This window comes from Odocoileus virginianus, chromosome 2, assembly GCF_023699985.2.
Source record: "Odocoileus virginianus isolate 20LAN1187 ecotype Illinois chromosome 2, Ovbor_1.2, whole genome shotgun sequence".
NCBI classification, from domain to species: Eukaryota; Metazoa; Chordata; class Mammalia; order Artiodactyla; family Cervidae; genus Odocoileus; species Odocoileus virginianus.
In genome coordinates, this window is record NC_069675.1 from 34,734,985 (window position 1) to 34,752,320 (window position 17,336).

Sequence of the window (17,336 nt, forward strand, 5' to 3'; positions counted from 1 at the left end):
CACATCCAGTAAGTAGCAGAAGTCCATGTCTCTGCTAAAGCGCAAGAGTCTACAATATATTTAAAAATCCACATCTTTACTAACCTACATCTTTTTTGTGTAATGAAATAATATGTGGCTTGGTAGATACAGATACTAATTTTGATAGATGTATACAGATTCCCACAAATATAATTAGCCTGTCCAAGAGTCACAGGCCATAGCTCAGAATCACACAGATGTACTCAGAGATCCAGCCTTTCATTTTACAAATAAACCTAAGTCCAAAGAAATTTGTAACTCCCAAAGTGATTCTTCTACCATTTAATATATGTTACATATCAAGGGAGAGGAATTACTTTGGGATCGATCCACATTTGTATCTTTCTAGACTTTCAGTTATTAATAGAAGTTAACTAGAAAATACACATGTGGTATACCATCAACATTTATAGGGAGGCCATGATCCAAAGAGCCCAGGAACAGGGACATTCATTTCCACTGGGAGGGGAAGAAACGTAACTAAAATCGAGAAGCTAAAGAATACTAAATTGGCTGCTAGGATCTGGAGCCCACAAGTGACTAAGAATCTATCATAAAGGTAGTAAGCTATCTAGAGCAAAAGTTATTTTTGTTAGCAAAAGTACAAGTTTCTTTATAGCCCTGGGACCTCACTTCCCAAGCAGTCTCTCTCATTCTGCCCTCATTACACAGGTAACTCAGGCTCAGTCCTCAGAGAACAAGTCTTAGGTGTTAAATTTCAGGAATTCAAGAGAAGTATGAGTATAAACTTTACATTGAGAAAAGAAAATTTTAATAAAAACCTCTCTAATGGAGAGGATATTTTAAAGTAGGTCTTTCTACTCCTACTCCAGGCCACTATTATATTTCCTTTCCCCACTCCCAAATAAATAACACATTTACTCTTCAATCTACCAAGAAGTGCAAGCACAGTCTAGATACCATCTCCATACATAAAAAGTTATCATTAAGGGAAATAAACTTTGTTGTGATGTCAACCTTGAATATTTGAAAACATGAACGTGATCTATTCCTTCAAGGCTGATTTTAAAACATTGGATAGTCAAGATTTTATTATACTATGTTAATTTCTATTTTCCATAAAAACAAATCTTTTTTAAATTATAACTGGAGTAGTTGAGAATATCAATGTAAGCATCTTACTCCTATAATTTATATCCCTGATTCTTTCAAAGTCAGTTATATGATAAATGTGCTTAAAATTCCCTCTCATCACATAAAAATTTATATATCAAATAGGATATTCCAATTATGTTTTTCAACAAAAATACTGTGACTCTATTTTCTGTAAATTTTTTCAGCTTTTAACAATCTTTTTTTTATATATTTATTGTTTATTTAGCTGCAACGGATCTTAGTTGCATCATGCAGGATCTTTAGTTACTGCATGTACGACCTAGTCCCCGGACCAGGGATTAAAACCAGACCCTCCTGCATTGGGAGTGCAAAATCTTAGCCACTGGACCACCAGGGAAGTCCCTAACAATCTATTTTTATGAATTTCTAAGGCTTTAAAATGAAATCACCCTAAGCACAAGATTTTTTCTATTTCCTTACTGGAAATGTCCCTCCAATCTAACTTTATTCTGCTGTTCTCCACCCACTCCATGTAGTCTCAGGTCTCCAATGATTTTCTTATTCCACCCAAAGATCTGAGTCTTCATCTTTCTTTACAACTCTGATGCATCAGACACTAATGCTATCACTCAATCAATTTGTGTACCTGATAAACAGTAGTCAAAGATGTAAACAGAAATACAAGGAAATGTTGCAAAGCAAAAAAGCTCAACACTTCCACTGCATTTCTATTTACATCTTTGACTACTGTTCATCAGATACACAAACTGATAAGAGTCCTAGGCTTTGATTACCTAAGAGTCCTTAGGCTTTGATGGGACCAGATGCCATCTTAGTTTTCTGAATGTTGAACTTTAAGCCAACTTTTTCACTCTCCTCTTTCACTTTCATCAAGAGGCTCTTTAGTTCTTCTTTGCTTTCTGCCATAAGGGTGGTGTCATCTGCATATCTGAGGTTATTGATATTTCTCCCTACGATCTTGATTCCAGCTTGTGCTTCCTCCAGCCCAGAGTTTCTCATGATGTACTCTGCATATGTTAAATGAGCAGGGTGACAATATACAGCCTTGATGTACTCCTTTCCCGATTTGGAACCAGTTTGTTGTTTCATGTCCAGTTCTAACTGTTGCTTCTTGACCTGCATAGAGATTTCTCAGGAGGCAGGTCAGGTGGTCTGGTATTCCCATTTCTTTCAGAATTTTCCACAGTGTGTTGTGATCCACACAGTCAAAGGCTTTGGCGTAGTCAATAAAGCAGAAATAGATGTTTTTCTGGAACCCTCTTGCTTTTCCGATGATCCAACAGATGTTGGCAATTTGATCTCTGGTTCCTCTGCTCTTTCTAAATCCAGCTTGAACATGTGGAATTTCACAGTTTACATACTGTTGAAGCCTGGCTTGGAGGATTTTAAGCATTACTTTGCCAGCATGTGAGATGAGTACAATTGTGCAATAGTTTGAGCATTCTTTGGCATTGCCTTTCTTTGGGATTGGAATGAAAACTGACCTTTTCCGGTCCTGTGGCCAGTGCTGAGTTTTCCAGATTTGCTGGCATATTGAGGGCCGCACTTTCACACTGCAGTTGTGTACACTGTTGTAGTTGTGTGCCTTGTTTCTATTACATTTTAGTATTACTAAAACTTATATATAGTATTTCTTAATAAGAACTCAAAGCAAAATTAGCAAGGAAGCCCTGAAGTTATCTGTGACATGACTTAGAAGGTTTTGTGTTGGTTAAGACATATCATTCAAGCACGAGCTGTAAGATTTCTCAAGTAAAATAAGAACCTTATAATACAGCAAGAGCAAGAGTTTCCTACATCTTCTTGCCTCCAATTTTATGTCTTCTTTCCATGACATTCTGTACTCTGCACTCACAATTATTTTTCTAAAATATGGAACTGATCTAGTCAGTAATGAAAATGCCTCCCAGAGCATACAAAGTAAAGCTCAAATTCTTTAATCTAGTATTCAACGACACACAATCTAGTGTCAACATAGTTGTCACATCTCACTTCCCACCAATGCACACTCGCCATGCTCCAGTCACACCTCCCTCCTCAATCATGAAGACCCAGCAAAAAAGAGGCACTAATGATATGTGGCAAACAACAACTTACGCAGCAAAACTACCTGGATAAAAAACATAGCTCAGGACTTCCCTGGTAGCACCGCGGTGAAGAACTCCCCCGCCAATTCAGGGGACACAGGTGAGGTCCCTGGTCCTGGAAGATCCCACACACCATGGGCAACTCAGCTCATGCACCACAACTATTGACCCCTCGGGCCGTGACGACTGAGCCCACGAGCCACAATGACCCAAGTCTGTGCACCTACAGTCCGTGCGCCACAATTAGGGAAGCCGCCTCAGCGAGAAGTCCTCACACTGAATCAAATAGCAGTCCGCAGATGTTGGCCACAACTAGGAAAAAACCCTTGCCCAGCAACAAAGACCCAGCACAACCAAAAATAAAAAGTAAATTAATACAAAAAGAAAAAGATAGCTCCCAGCTATCAAGAAGCACATTTGCTGGAGAGATGCACAACCAAGCAAATCAATGTTACTCATCATAAAGACTAGGACATAAAATATAAGCAAAATAGAGACAGATAAACTGTTAACTCAAAATAACAAGATCAGAGAACGCAAAAAAAAAAAAGATCAGAGAAAGCGTCACAGAAAAAAAAAAAAAGTTGTTCATGTATCAAAGAATAGTAGCTAACACTTAAGGAGCACTTACTGCAAATACCAAAATCTACTCTAAATACTTTACACATATTTATCCCCAATGAGAGATAAAAAGAGTTTAAGTTAAATGAACATATTAACTATCACTGATTACTAGAACATGCTAAGCGCTGTGCTGAGCACTAAAAAGGAACAAAATGGAATTAAGCCCTTTCATTCTGGTAGGGGGGAAAAGTGAGAGCTGGTAGGTTCCTCCCCCTCCCCCCACCCCACCCCTGCCACCTTGGTAAGTTTTAACCCCAATGAGATTCTTTCCTGAAACAGGATAAAGTTAAAAGTATTAAAAGGATTTATTTGGGGCTTCCCTGGTGGTCTAGTGGCTAAGACTCCAAGCTTCCAATGCAGGGTGTCCAGGTTCGGTCCCTGGTCAAGGAACTAGATTCCTTATGATGCAAAAAGAGTCAGTATACCACAATAAAAGATCTCACATGCCAAATGGAAGATCAAAGATCCTACTTACCGAAACTAAGACCAGGCACAGCCAAATAAATAAATATTTTTTTAAAAATGGATTCATTTAAGTACCTGTATTCTAAGGTCAGAGAGAACCTGTATTCCCTGGTGGCTCAGAGGTTAAAGCGTCTGCCTGCAATGTGGGAGACCCGGGTTTGATACCTGGGTCAGGAAGATCCCCTGGAGAAGCAAATGGCAACCCACTCCAGTATTCTTGCCTAGAGAATCCCATGGACGGAGGAGCCTCGTAGGCTACAGTCCACAGGGTCACAAAGAGTCAGACACAACACTCACTCATTCTAAGGTCGCAAGTCTTTTTTTAATTTAAACGTAAGTATGTTTTGCCCAATTTGTCTCAATAACACTGATTGATTTATTCAACAAATACCTATCAATTACCCACTTTATATAAGACAAACTAAGCATATGTGCATTTTCTTTCACTTCCTATCAAAGTCCCACTGAAATGCACTCAAGCATTCCGGAAAGAGAAAGCAGGTGGAATTATATTGATGGTGAAGCAAGCTCAGAGAAAACCACAGTCTAGAAGCAATGTGCAGATGCACAGGCATGCACGCGTACACATGAGAAAGCTGCAGCCACACAGAGGCCAGTCCCGCCAGCAGAGTCTGAAGGAGAGCCAAACCGAGAGGCAGAAGAAAGGGGCTGTAGGACCAAAATCAGGAAGATTAAAGTATCTATATGAGATAGGCACACCAAACCTTTTATCTCACTCCTTTACACACAGAGTGTCTAGCAGCAACAAAGCTAGTTTCAGGCTTAAAAAACAACTTTTTTTTTTTTTTTTTTTAATTTAACCATCTACCCTGAGAGCATCAGAACACCTTCATGCTCCACAATAAAGCCTTTTTCATTTGGGCACAGGGAGGAGGAAGAGGAGGAAAAGCAGCTCTTTTTCTTCATTTCACAATAAAGTCAGGCCCAACAATTGGGCCTCTCTGCACACTTACAAAGAGCTCAAAAATCCTTTTTTTTTTTAATTTTTGAGGAATGGCAAAAGCACAAAAGGATAAAAACAATCAACTCACCTTAAGGAAGCAGAGCTTTTAAACTTATAAATGTTTAAAATTTGTAAGTGCTATCCTCAAAGAAATTCATGAAGATGCTGCATCTATTAAAAATGAGCAATTGGAAAGAAACTATGGAAACAGGAAAAAAAAAACTGACAAAAGATATTCAAAAAAGAGAACTGACAGTCAAAGGAAAGTAATCTCTTGAACTGATCTTCCATATTACCTAACTTTTTTTCTTTGTCTTTTTTCTACTTGAAGAATCTATCCAAATAGTATTCTGAATAAAACAGAGAAAATGGCAGGTGAAAGTGAAAGTCACTCAGTCCTGTCTTGACTCTTTGCGACCCCATGGAACCTGCCACGTTCCTCTGTCCATGGGATTCTCAGGGCAGAATACTGGAGTGGGTAGCCTTTCCCTTCTCCAGGAGAGCTTCCCATTCCAGGGATCGAACCCAGGTCTCCTGCATTGCAGGCTGATTCTTTACCTGCTGAGCTACCAGGGAAGCTCAAGGAAAACATAATTGAAGAAATAATATTAGAAAATTTCCCAGAAATGAACAAATAGGACTCAAGGGATGCAATGAAGGACAAGTGAAAAAAGATCCACAACTAGAAAGAAATACTCTCATAAAACATCATAAAACCAATGATATAAAGAGTTCAATAAAATATTCCAGAGGAAAAGGAATATTAGTTGCTAAGAAGGAGAATCAGACTAGCTTTGAGATTCTCATCAGATATATTAGATAGTAAACTGCAGGAATGATGTCTTCAAAGTTGCAAGCAAAACAAAATGACTGAACTATGAATTCTATTCCCAAACTATTAACTGAGAAGGCAAGATGAATGCATTTTCAGATATACCAGGCCTGTGAAAATAAAAATATCTACTTTTTATCATTTCCTTAAAAAAATTACTTGTAATTATTTATACCCCAACAAGGTGGGAAAGAAATGTGAGATAAGGATGACATGGAATAACATAAAACAGCAGATTTAACCCAGGAGAGTTACAGGAAAAAATATAGATAGGTAATAGATAAATATGCATCAGATTTGAAAAGCAACTAGTGTAATTAGAACAAAGTGTTTCAGAGCTCAAAATATATCTTCAAGAACAAAATGGACTCACTTAGCAAAGATGGTACTAATTTTAGAGAGCTAAGGGGACATTTTAAAGGGTAGAAGACAGACACAATTACATTTCCTTCTCTGCAGTTCAAATTACACCTCTAGATTTTATAGTGAATAGTACTTGCATAAACAATATTGTGAAGTTTAAGAATCAACCTATAGAAAGGAAGAAGTGAAACTCTCGCTGTTTGCAGATGACATGATCCTCTACATAGAAAACCCTAAAGACTCTACCAGAAAATTACTAGAGCTAATCAACGAATACAGTCAAGTTGCAGGATATAAAATTAACACACAGAAATCTCTTGCATTCCTATACACTAACAATGAGAAAACAGAAAGAGAAATTAAGGAAACAATACCATTCACCACTGCAACAAAAAGAATAAAATACTTAGGAGTATATCTACCTAAAGAAACAAAAGACCTATACATAGAAAACTATAAAACACTGATGAAAGAAATCAAAGAGGACACAAGCAGATGGAGAAATATACCGTGTTCATGGATTGGAAGAATCAATATTGTCAAAATGGCTATACTACCCAAAGTAATCTATAGATTCAATGCAATCCCTATCAAACTACCAACAGTATTTTTCACAGAACTAGAACAAATAATTTCACAATTTGTATGGAAATACAAAAAACCTCGAATAGCCAAAGTAATCCTGAGAAAGAAGAATGGAACTGGAGGAATCAATCTGCCTGACTTCAGAATCTACTACAAAGCCACAGTCATCAAGACAGTATGGTACTGGCACAAAGACAGAAATATAGATCAATGGAACAGAATAGAAAGCCCAGAGACAAATCCACGAACCTATGGTCACCTTATCTTCGACAAAGGAGGCAAGGATATAAAATGGAAAAAAGATAACCTCTTTAACAAGTGGTGCTGGGAAAACTGGTCAACCACCTGTAAAAGAATGAAACTAGAACACTTTCTAACACCATACACAAAAATAAACTCAAAATGGATTAAAGATCTAAATGTAAGACCAGAAACTATAAAACTCCTAGAGGAGAACATAGGCAAAACACTCTCCGACATAAATCACAGCAGGATCCTCTATGACCCACCTCCCAGAATTTCAGAAATAAAAGCAAAAATAAACAAATGGGACCTAATGAAACTTAAAAGCTTTTGCACAACAAAGGACACTATAAGCAAGGTGAAAAGACAGCCCTCAGATTGGGAGAAAATAATAGCAAATGAAGCAACAGACAAAGGATTAATCTCAAAAATATACAAGCAACTCCTCCAGCTCAACTCCAGAAAAATAAATGACCCAATCAAAAAATGGGCCAAAGAACTCAACAGACATTTCTCCAAGGAAGACATACAGATGGCTAACAAACACATGAAAAGATGCTCAACATCACTCATTATCAGAGAAATGCAAATCAAAACCACAATGAGGTACCATTATACGCCAGTCAGGATGGCTGCTATCCAAAAGTCTACAAGCAATAAATGCTGGAGAGGGTGTGGAGAAAAGGGGACCCTCTTACACTGTTGGTGGGAATGCAAATTAGTACAGCCACTATGGAAAACAGTGTGGAGATTTCTTAAAAAGCTGGAAATAGAACTGCCATATGACCCAGCAATCCCACTTCTGGGCATACACACCAAGGAAACCAGATCTGAAAGAGACATGTGCACCCCAATGTTCATCTCAGCACTGTTTATAATAGCCAGGACATGGAAGCAACCCAGATGCCCATCAGCAGACAAATGGATGAGGAAGCTGTGGTACATATACACCATGGAATATTACTCAGCCATTAAAAAGAATTCATTTGAATCAGTTCTAATGAGATGGATGAAACTGGAACCCATTATACAGAGCGAAGTAAGCCAGAAAGATAAAGACCATTACAGTATACTAACACATATATATGGACTTTAGAAAGATGATAACGATAACCCTATATGCAAAACAGAAAAAGAGACTCAGATGTATAGAACAGACTTGTGGACTCTGGGAGAAGGCGAGGGTGGGATGTTTCAAGAGAACAGCATTGAAACATGTATATTATCTAGGGTGAAACAGATAACCAGCTCAGGTTGGGTACATGAGACAAGTGCTCGGGCCTGGTGCACTGGGAAGACCCAGAGGGATCGGGTGGAGAGGGAGGTGGGAGGGGGGACTGGGATGGGGAATACATGTAAATCCATGGCTAATTCATTTCAATGTATAACAAAAACTACTGTAATGATGTAAAGTAATTAGCCTCCAACTAATAAAAATAAATAAATAAATAAATAAAAAGCAAAAAAAAAAAAAAAAAAGAATCAACCTATAAACAAAGCACAGAAAAACTGAATAAGGTCACAGAATGCAAATGTTACAAACATATAGTAGTAGCAAACTGGAAAGTACCAAAAATGGTATTAAAAGCTACACATATTACATACTTAATATGTAATGAAGGCACTACACTAAAAATAGCCTTACATGCAGTAACTCACTAAAAACAAAATGGCAGCACTGAGAAGTGGCCAAAAGAACAGATTCAGGAACAAGACTGTTCGGCTTTGATATCCAGTTCCACTGCTTACCAGTGCTATGACTTTGGGCAAGTTGCCATATTTTGTTAATATATTTATTTCACTTTCAGACTTCTGAAATCGAGATGAGTCTTACACTAGAAAGCAAGTCATAAATTTAATTGGCAGCAGTTAGTTTGTTAATAATAAAAAAAACTTAAGAGAGAGCTCTAAAAGCAGTGGCAAAGGGGAACTGTTACAATTTAAAACAAATTTTAAATTGGGACGGATATACACACTACTATATATAAAATAACTACTAAGAACTTACTGTATAGCACAGGGAACTCTATCCAATACTCTGTAATAGCCTATATGGGAAAAGATCATAAAAAAGAGTGGAGATACATATACATATACATATATATACATATTATAGATTCACTTTGTTGTACACCTGAAAGTAACACAAAGTTGTAAATCAACTATACTCCAATAAAAATTTTTAAAAATAAAAATAAAACTGACTTTAAGATAATTAAATGCAAGGTATAACCTTTGGTTAGATCCTAAATGGGGGGAAAAGGCCAATAAATGGTGAAAGTTGAAACCAGCATTATTTTTCTAAGATGTGATAACAGTACACATCTTAGTATACAGATAATAGATAATAATATACATATTTATAGAAGAGTCTTTTTTTATTACTAGTCATTGAGTTTTTTTCAAGGTTTAGGCCAGTTGTCTTGTAGAATATGCCACATTTTTTGTTTGGTAAGTTTCTTATACCTAGCCTTGGCAAGAATGCTACCCAGGTATTTATACACAGGTGTTGTATATACTATGTTTTAAAAACTCAGTAACAGAAAAGTCTTAGGAAAAAAACAAAAGTATAAGGCATGGGATTGAAAAAAGAAACATTCTTTCTTGGTTTGAAATCAAATTTCCAATCTCCCTTTTTTCCTTGTACCTAAGAAATGAGTGCATCCAATATTCATATGCTCATCTGTGTATTTGCTGGCATTCTGTCACCTGTATACATGCTGCGTTTTAACCAAAAATGTCTGAAGGCCAAAGCTTTTCTCATCATTTATTTTTCCCAAAATGTGTATCCCAGTCCTCTGAAGTCTTCTTATTACCACAGAGTAAATTATATATAAAGGAGGGATTGGGAGGGAAAAAAGATCAGCATTGGAAATTAACAGGAAAGGGCAATTACTGTCTCACAGTCTCTGGAGTAATTACTGCTAAACAACCTCAGACCGCAGGCCAGCTGCTAAAGTTGAGCAAATGTCTTTATTTTTATAGATTCTTCCCTTTGTATTTCTAAATGAGAAACAATACAGAGATCTGGGATAACTTTTAACTCAAAGCCCATCTGATTAGTCCTCATTTCTTTCTCATAAAAATTTCAACTGGAAAAAAAAACTGACAATTTTATTCAGCCATATTTTATAATATGGCAGATATATAATTTTATACCTGTGTGTGAATTATATTAGAACAAACTAACCTCTCTTGTGATTCAGTCTCCTGATCAATAAAATGAGGAAACAATAAAATCTAACTTTGGGGGTTATTATGAGGAATAAGTCAATTATAAATTTATATCTATAAAGTTTTTAAAATAGTGCCTGGGCACAACCTCTATTAAATTAATAGAATACATAATAAATATGAATCTTCATAATAGTTCTTACATCTTACATTTGTTATTTTCTCTATTTTAAAGGTAAGAAAACTGAGCTCTAAAGAGGTTAAGTAATGTACACAAGGTCACACCTGCAGTAGGTAGGATCAGAATTTCACCGGCCTAACTCCTGAGCCCCTGCTCCTAATCACCTCACTTAATTCAGTTGTAAAGAGTTCGCATATAATTATTCAGCCATGCCTTATTATTAGAAAATCAGATATGCAAAGGTAATTTCTGTCATTACAGCTAATGCCACAATGAATTATCTTTATAAATACATCCTTATGTGTCAGGATTTTTGTTTCTAAATCAGAGAATCCAAAAAATAAAATCACTAGGCCGAAAGGTTTGCATGTTTTTTATTTTAAAAATTACTAACTTTAAAAAGTTTATTAAAGCAGGTCAATCTTTCCTTTTACAGCACCTAGATTTCCTATCTTACCAAAAAACATCATCCCTACTTCAATTATACAAATATTCTCCTAATTGCCTCATATATGTATCTTTAAGTATTTACAATTTACTTTTTCATTTTTCACTTTTTTTGCTGCACTGCGCAGCTTGTGGGATCTTATTTCCCCGACCAAGGATGGAACCCAGGCCTTTGGCAGTGACTCTGAGTCCTAACTGCTACACTGCCAAGGAATTCTCACAATTTACTTTTTACATATTTTATGATGAGGGGATCTGGTTAGTTTTCTATAGGTGAATTACACCAGCAGAATCTAGTTAAAACATCCTTTTCCCACCAACATGAAATGACCCCCTTGTCACATATTAAAACAGAGACTATTTAATTGGTTTCCACACTTCATTCACCCCATCTCTCACTAAAAGTAATCACCCTCTCTTTTGAATGTCTGCAATATTTTATCTGTATAGTACCTGGATGGAGGAGACTAATGGGATGCAGTCCATGGGGTCAGAAGAGTCAGACACGACTTAGCAACTGAACAACAGCATTTTTACAACACTCTTCGAACTGAGGACAGTGCCTCCAAACCATATTTATTAGATGGTTAGCAACTTTCTTGGTCTCTCTCCAGATCTATAACTCTGCAGCTAACTGAAAATTGCCATATTAAGATTAATTCTCTTGCAGGCAGAAAAAGGTAGCTTTGTCGGATTAAGGGGCATTATCCTGGAATCCATGAAGCAGAAAGCTAAACAAAATTTAAGACTGTGTTTTCTGTACCATACTTATATGAAAAAAGTCAAGACTATTAAATGAAGCAATATTGACTATTTTTTCAAAATAATTTCTAGGCAATGATGGGGTTAATACAGATTCAGGACAATCTTCTACATATTTATATTCAAAATCCTCTATGGTAACCAATATGCATAATAATGACATCAGTGTAAGGTAAGATTAAGTGTCTTATGGAATCATCAAAGATATAATACAAACAGGATCACTTGCCTTACAGACAAAGTAGGTACTCGCTACACTGCAAAACTTTTAGAGTGCTAGAAAGGTCCCCTGCTTGACACTAAGTATCTTCTCACTCAGGGAGCTACTGCCTAAAACTTTACCATTAATATTCGAGCTTTTCATTTTAAGTCTAAACCAGAAACAGATTCTCAGCCAGGGGCCATCCTGCCTGCCAAGGACATCTGGCAATGTCTGCAGATGTTTCCGGTTGTCACACTTGGCGGGCAAAGCAAGAGGGGAATAAGGCTGCTGCTACCATCTAGAGGACATAAGCCAGGGGTACCACTAAACATGACACAAAACCCAAGACAGCCCTCCCGACAAAGGGTCACCGGGCCCGAAACGTCACCAGCACCAAGGCTCTGAGAAACCAGCATATACCCTGCTGAAAGGCAAAAGCACAACGTTTTTAATTTAATGTACAGATAAACAAACCCTCCACTTCAATCCAATCAAGCCTCCCTCTACTCCTCCGCCATGCTGCCAAATACACTGGTTACTTACTTATCCTCATCATCTACAACTGCTCAAAGCATTCACTTAACTGGTACAGTTCTTTCTCTTGACTTCCCTGATATCTCAGCTCTCTGACTTTCTTTCTTCACTGGGCATGCCTCCCCAGTCCACTCTGTTAATTCTTCAGTGCTGTTCAGTACATAACGTTGCAATGACTCCTCTTCCTTTTGTTATCCTCATTCCTTCCCTGAAGGGTTGCAACCAGCACTACGGCTTAAACATACCCACGTGCATGTAGGGCTCCCCAGGTGACGCCAGTGGTAAAGAACCCTCTTGCCAATGCAGGAGACACAAGAGACGCACGTTCAATCCCTGGGTCAGGCAGATCCCCTGGAAAAAGGGATGGCAACCCACTCCAGTATTCTTGCCTGGAAAATTCCAAGGACAGGGCAGGCTGCTGGCTACAGTCCATACAGTCACAAAGAATCAGACACAACTGAAGCAAGGCACGCAGGCACATGCAAATAACATCAAAATTTATAACTCCAACTCTGACCTCTCCACCTGTGCCTCAGGTTTAATCAACATGTTAGCTCCACTTGGATGTCTAACTGATGATATCTAAAACTTAACATGCCCAGTAAATCAATTATACTCCAATTAAAATTAATTTTTTAAAGTAATGAGACTTGACATGTCCTAAATAGAACCATTGATTGCAAATTATTATTGTAAGCAAACCACATATATAAAATGTTAATGATTCTTGCAAATAAATTTTATGCAAGTCTGAAATCACTTCAAAATAAAAAGTAAAACACGAAACACATGATTCCCATCAGTCCACATTAGTTTCTTCCCTGTTTCAGTAAACTTCACCACCAGTTCCTCATAAAACATAGTTGTTCAGTCGCTCAGTCATATCCGACCCTTTGCAGCCCCATGGACTGCAGCACACCAGGCTTCCCTGTCCTTCACTATCTCCCAGTTTGCTCAAAGTCATGCCCATTGAGTCAGTGATGCCATCCAACCATCTTGTCCTCTATCATCTCCTTCTCCTCCTGCCCTCTATCTTTCCCAGCATCAGGGTCTTTTCCAATGAGTTGGCTCTTCACGTCAGGTGGCCAAAGTATTGGCACTTCAGCTTTATCATCAGTCCTTCCAATGAATATTCAGGGTTGATTTATGATTGACTGGTTTGATCTCCTTGCTATCCAAGGGACCCTCAAGAGTCTGCTCCAGCACCACAATTCAAAAGCGTCAATTCTTCGGCGCTCAGCCTTCTCTATGGTCCAACTCTCACATCCATACATGACTACTGGAAAAACTATAGCTTTGACTATGTGGACCTTTGTCGGCAAAGCATCATTAATTCATCTCTGTAAGAACATGGCACATCTAACCCACCAGGAAATTCAAGATGTTCTACTCAAAAAATACATTCCAAAGTAGGCTATTTCTCCCCATTCCTACAGCTGCCTAATTGGTCTCCCTGTCGCCACACTTTGCCCCTACATTAGCTTCCTAGGACTGACATACAATCTATCACAAATCTGGTAGCTTAAAACAATAGAAAGGTACTGCTTCACAGCTCTAGGATTAGAAGTCTGAAATCGAGGTGTCAGCAGAGCCAAAATCTCCCTGAAACCTCTAGGGGAGGATGTGTCCCTATCTTTTCCTAATTACTGGTGGTTGTTGGCAAATTTTAGTTGGTTTGTAGACACATCACTCCAATCTCTGCCTCCATCCTCTCTGTGTCCAAATTTCCCTCTTCTTATAAAGACACTAGACATTGTATTGGGGCCCACTCTTGCTCAGTATGACCTTAACTTTACATCTGCAAAGATCCGATTTCCAAGTAAGTTCACACTTGCAGGTTCCAGGGGTTAAGACTTCAGCATATCCTTTTGGGGAACACAACTCAGCCAACAACATCCCCTATAGTCCATTTTCCACACAGCAACCATAATGATCTTCATGAATGTATATCAGGCCACATCGCTCTCCTACTTACAGATCTGTGCCCAGCTGGCCTCTTCCAGCCTCTCAAACTTCATCTCCTAAGTGCCCTCTTACACTCCAGCAACACCAGCCTTCCTTCAATCCCTCCAACACAAGCGTTTCCTGCTGGAAACTGCTGTGTGGCTTCCTCCTCCTCATTTCAAATCATAACTCAGGTGTCACTTCCTCACACAACTCTGACCGTCTACCTCCATACCATATTCCGAAGTCATTTTCTTTTACATAACCCTAGTTTCTAAGCAGCAATGACCTTCACCAGAAATTATTTTATTTGAGTTTTTTGTTGTTGTTGGAGTTTCCATTACTACAGCCCCATAGACTAAACCTCGGTAGACAAATACTTTTCACTTCTATTTAGTCAAATACATCTTTTTTCCTCCATGGTTTCAGGGTTCCCCTCTTATAGATCAGGCTTCCCTCCTGGCTCAGTTGGTAAAGAACTTGCCTGCAATACAGAAGACCTGGCTTCTTCCCTGGGTCAGGAAGATCCCCTGGAGTAGGAAACGGCAACCCACTCCAGTATTCTTGCCTGGGAAATCCCATGAACAGAGGACAGAGGAGCCTGGTGAGCTACAATCCATGGGGTTGCAAGAGTTGGACACGACTCAGTGACTAAACCACCACAACCATAACAAGATCACTAAATTATTCCCCTAAATTTTTTCCTATTGTGTTTTTATGTGTGTCTGACAACTGACTAAATTTTATTAAGAAAGGAGACCCATGATACAATCTTAATACCTATTGTTTTCTTCTTGTTATTCATTTAAGTATCTAATCCATTTGGAATTAGTCTTGAACTGAATTCATCGGAACTGTCTCCACTGCTCTGAGACAGCATTAATCTCCTCTGACTCCACTCTGCCCTCCACTGACTACCCTGAAAAGCCCTAAGGGACCACCCAGAAGGATGGTCCTGCCTGATAAACTCCTATAAATCCTTAAAACAGCAATCCTCATGTCACTTCTCCTGGCAAGACTTTCTTACCCAATTTCCGTCCTTCCTTATATCTAACATCTACTCTTATATAATTTAACATCCTTCTGCTCTATAATCTATAGTTTATTGCTGTTTTAATCCTTCAGTCGTGTCTGACTCTTTGAGACCCCATGGACTGTAGTCCACCAGGCTCCTCCACCCATGGGATTTTCCAGGCAAGAGTACTGGAGTGGATTGCCTCCTCCTTCTCCAGTGGCTCCTCACCGCCCAGGGGTGGGACCCTCATTTCCTGCATTGGCAGGCGGGTTCTCTACCACTGAACCACCAGGGAAGCCCACAATCTATAGTACCTGGCTCATAATAAAGTACTTAGACAAGTGCAAAGAGGATATGGTATATAAGTGTTAACATTTTATTATTACCATAATAGGTTACCATTATTTTTTTTTTTCATCATAGGTTACCATTATTTGTCTGTGTAATTTGCCTTGCTAGACCATAAGAGAGGACAGAGATTCATTTATTTGCCATTTACCAAGCCCACTGTTCACATACACACTAAACATTAACAGGTAAATCAATGAACAACATCTCAATTCTTTGATGCCGTGGATTCCTTATGTTTAAAAAAGAAATAGGAAACTTTCAAAACAAAAAATAGAAAGAAGCTGTTCTTCCTGCTTTTTGACTTGGAGCAAACTGCAAGGGCAGAGAGAACACACGACGGACGACAGTCTTTAGCAAATCTAGCACGAAGGTCTAGCTTTTCTCACCTCCAGAAAGACAACGAGAAATGCTCTATATTTCACGCTGTATAACCAACCCATCATCAGTTCAATTCAATCGCTCAGTCAGGTCCGACTCTTTGCGACCCCATGGACCGCAGCACGCCAGGCTTCCCTGTCCATCACCAACTCCCGGAGTTTACCCAAACCCATTATATTAGTGATTAAAACAATGGCATTTCTTTAAAGACGGGGAGATGCAAAACTTTTTATTTTAAATGAGGTGAGAGATGTCTGAATCTTACGTGAATTCATACCCTTACGGTCACCTGGCCTTGAACCTCACTTAAAGAAACGTATCGGCTTCCTAAATAAAACACCGACACAGCACTTCAACTCTGGGATGAAGGAAGAGCCCCACGTCGGGTAAAAACGAGGGGATAATCTAGCTGCCCTCCCCACGAGGAGAGTCTCCATCTGGGCCACCCTCGGAGAAGCGTAGAATTCTTATACGGAGGGACGACAGGTATTCTCGGCTCAGTATCCCCGAACCCAGGGCTGCAGAAACTTAGCCACCCGCCCTGTGTTAGTCAGGAGCTGAGAAGTACTCAGGTGACCACGGCCCACAGAAGGCGGAGAGAAACTTCCAGAGGGGAAGATAAAAGTGTACAGACGCTACGTGCGGAGAAAAGGGAAAACAGAAGCAGCGAGAGTAAAGAGTAGTCAGAAATACCGCCACTTCTCACTTCTCGTCGCTACCTCGAATTTTCTCATCTATAACACCTGCACCAGCCCCGCTCTCCGGTTGCGGCTCCAAGAGGGCCCAGCCGCCGCCCACCCTGTGGTGAGAGCCGCCCGCCTCCCGAACTCACCAGCTCTGCGTGGTGCTACTTCGCCGCCGCGGAAACGGCTGCTCCAAGGCCCAATCTTTGAGCGTCCACTCCAGGTAGGCCACTGCGTTCGCTCCCCGCCGCCAGACTGCGGTTGTGGTCAACAAGAGAAGCGCTGCCGCCGTCCCGGCTTCCGTAGGCAGACGGTTCGGCGGCCCCGGATGTTGATACACCACCTGCCCCGGAAACGGTGGCGGGAAGCCCAAGGGGGCGGGG

The 17,336-nt window shown here is 39.3% G+C and overlaps 1 protein-coding gene across 2 annotated transcripts in view; it reads right to left on the reverse strand.

The window, feature by feature from the left end:
• The window catches only part of ASB3 (ankyrin repeat and SOCS box containing 3), a 234,162-nt gene extending 216,856 nt beyond the window's left edge, over window positions 1-17,306 (reverse strand). For both annotated transcript variants that reach the window (XR_011491912.1, XM_070478325.1), the window contains exon 1: window positions 17,103-17,306. The gene's annotated coding sequence lies outside the window, so the exon portion shown is untranslated. The remainder of the gene's footprint in view (window positions 1-17,102) is intronic.
• Between the last annotated feature and the right edge of the window lie 30 nt (window positions 17,307-17,336).